At 40.7% G+C, this 3,441-nt stretch overlaps 1 pseudogene; it reads left to right on the plus strand.

Annotated features, from left to right (window-relative positions):
- The first annotated feature begins 432 nt into the window (after positions 1 to 432).
- LOC122751334 lies at positions 433 to 727 on the plus strand (annotated as a pseudogene).
- Positions 728 to 3,441: the final 2,714 nt, after the last annotated feature.

Raw genomic sequence — 3,441 nt, forward strand, 5'->3', positions numbered from 1 at the left:
AGATGAACTTACTGTTATAGGTTTTCATTATTTAATGAAGCCTATACCCATATATAGGGAAAGCTAGATGGTGCAGTAGATAGAGGACCAGCCCTGAATTCAGGAGGATCTGAATCCAGCCTTAGATACTTACTGGTTCTTTGACCCTTGGGCAAGTCACTTAATCCAGTTTGCTTCAGTTACCTTATGTGTAAAATGAGCTAGAGAAGGAAAGAGCAAACCACTCCAGTATCTTTGCCAAGAAAAACCCAAACAGGGTCACAAAGAGTCAGACATGACTAAAACAACTCAACAGCAACATGCCTATATATAATTCCCTTCTTTATTCCGTTTGATGTATTTTGCTATTAATTATGTTTTGTATGCTACTATAATAGTAACATCTGCCTTAAAAGTATTTGCATACTCTTTGGTCCCGGCGGCAGGAGGAAGATGACAAAGGGGAACGTCTTCGTTGGTAAGCGCCAGAACAAGACGCACACTTTGTGCGGTCGCTGTGGCTCTAAGGCGTACCATCTTCAGCAGTTAACCCTGCGGCAAATGCGGGTATCCTGCCAAACGCAAGAGAAAGTATCATTGGAGTGCAAAGGCTAAGCGACGTAACACTACTGGTACTGGTCGAATGAGGCACCTAAAAATTGTCTACCGCCGATTCAGGAATGGATTCCGTGAAGGAACCACACCTAAACCCAAGAGAGCAGCTGTTGCAGCATCTATTTCATCTTGAGGAGTCAACTGTTAAAATAAATGCCCTGAATCAAAAAAGTAAAAAAAAAAAAGTATTTGCATGGACTCAATTGACAAAAGATTAGCTATTTTAATGCTAAAAGAAGCATATCCCAAACATTACTCACACAGCTCTTGATATTCTCTGGCTATCACTATCAGTACTGATCATTGATATACTTAAAGAGGAGATAATTTCAGAAATCAGATGACTTGGGGGGGGGCGGGGCAATGAAGGTTAATTGACTTGCCCATGGTCACACAGCTAATAAGTGTCAAATGCCTGGGGCTGGATTTGAACTCAGGTCCTCTTGCATCCAGGGCCAGTGCTTTATTCACTGTGCCACCTAGTTGCCCTAACCATTGATATACTTGAATAGCATCCCACAAGAGTCCACCAATGAGGCCACACTCCATGTTAGTGCAAGGATTCCCTTCCCATTGCTGCCCAGGAGTGACTCACATTAAATTCCAACCAGTGAATTAGATGGTGTATTATGTGGTTGTTGTTGTTATTGTTGAGTCATTTCAGGAATGTCTAACTCTTCATGACCTCATTTGGGGAGTTCTTGGCAAAGATACTAGAGTAGTTTGCCATTTCCTTCTCTATCTCATTTTACAGATGAGGAAAGTGAGGTGAACAGGGTGAAGTGGCTTGCTCAGTGTTACACACTTATTAAATGTGAGGCTGGATTTGAACTGAGGTCTTCCTGAGTGTATTGGGTTATCTGACATCATCTGCGTAACAACACATTGTGGCATCCTGGTAGGGTAAGGATGGCACAAAATCATCCCGAAAGGGATAAAATACTAACAATCCGAGTAATTAGGGAAAGTATTGTGTGAATGGTGGCACTTGAGTTATGCTTTGAAGGAAGATGTGGATTCTGTGAGATTGAGGTATGGAAGGAGAGCATTCCTGGGAGACCAAAGGCATTGGGAACAGGGATGGAACACTGTGTATGGGGAACTGCTGTAAGAACAGTTTGTAACAATCTGGTTAATCCATCTAGCTATACTGTCATTTACAAGGATGTACCCGGGGTGTTCAGCAGAACCCATAGTTGACAGAAGTGGAAAAGCAATCCAGGCCTATGCTGGGAGGACACAGGGAACTCTCCTGACTCATTCTCAGTCACTGGGATGTTTCCTCAGGAGAGGTTGGCCAAAGATCAGGAGGTTGGACTCTTATGAGATCAACTACTCTCTTTATGATCTAAGGGAGCATTTTGTAAATTGGTGTCATCCTCTACCACCACCATCTTGTATTCTTCTCCCTTGCCTCAAACTTTTTCACCCTTAAAATTCAATCAGGGGTGGGGCAGCTAGGTAGCACAGTGGATAGAGCACTGGCCCTGGATTCAGGAGAACCTGAGTTCAAATACGGCCTCAGACACTTGATACTTACTAGCTGTGTGACCTTGGGCAAGTCACTTAACCCCAGTTGCCTCATTTAAAAAAAAAATTCAATCAGGGGTAAGAGGAGAAAGGGAAAGGAATTTCTCTGAGCCTGTGGCCAGAATACACATCCATCTCAGACCAACAAATTATTCCCCATTTCCTCCAATCACCTTAGCTATAGTTTTCCAAGAAGGAATATCAAATTAAATGGAGTGAAATTTTCCCCCAATTTTTTTTTCTATCATGCTGAACTTCATACTCAATATGCACTTTTGTGACAGACAGTGTATTCTAGGGGCAAACCAGGAGGCTAATTTTCATAGATACAATTGTAATAGAAAAAAACCCCTCATTTTTAAAATAATTTTATTTGAATCACGCTCAAGGCTTAATTTGGGCAAGATAATCAATTCATATCAGAAGTTGTTCAGTCTCAAGGATCATTATTTGAAACAAAAAACTCCTATTCCTATGATATTACTTCTTCATTACTCCAGAATTTCTTTTTTACTCCGCACTTTGTCTAATGTTATTGGAAGTTTTTTTGCTTTTCCTCTACAAAAGACTGCAGCATCAATATCTCTTCTCATTTTTGTTTTTTATGGAACAATTTAGCACCAAATGAAAATGCCAAGCTAATTATAATTTCAGAACCTCCAGTCAATTTTAACTCCATGGAAGGAAACTGTCAAATCCTTTCTGGCTTTTAGAGTAATTCTGATGATGGTAACCAAAACTAAGTTTAATAGTCCTGCAGTATAAATGAAGAGATGTTACCCTTCCAGCCTGATTCTTAGGTTTGGGTCTCTCCTTGCTGGGAAATAATATTTCTCTGGTCACAACTGAGTGAAATACCTAACTCCTCTGCAAATTACAGTGTATCTCTTGAAGACCATTCCATTACTACCCTGTCTGGATCTCAGTCAAGTGGCATTGTTTCAGGAGTAATGAATGCCTATCTTCCTCCCCTCTCTCTTTCTTCCCCTTGAATTTTGTTATTGCTGTTGAGTCATTTTAGTAGTGTCCGACTCTCTGTGACCCCATTTGGGGTTTTCTTGGCAAAGATACTGGAATGATTTGCCATTTATTTCTCCAGCTCCTTTTATGGATGAGGAAATTGAAGCCAACAAGGTTAAGTGACTTGCCCAGGGTCATACAGCTAGTAGGTGAAGATGAGCCTTCCTGATTCCAAGACTGGCACTCTATCTACTGCATCACCTAGCTGCCCTGAATATTTTCCCCGTTACTTTAATTCATCATATTAAGGAACTAGAATATTTGTATCATTAAATAGTATATTCTTGTTCTTAATAT

This window comes from Dromiciops gliroides, chromosome 3 (genome assembly GCF_019393635.1).
Source record: "Dromiciops gliroides isolate mDroGli1 chromosome 3, mDroGli1.pri, whole genome shotgun sequence".
NCBI classification, from domain to species: Eukaryota; Metazoa; Chordata; class Mammalia; order Microbiotheria; family Microbiotheriidae; genus Dromiciops; species Dromiciops gliroides.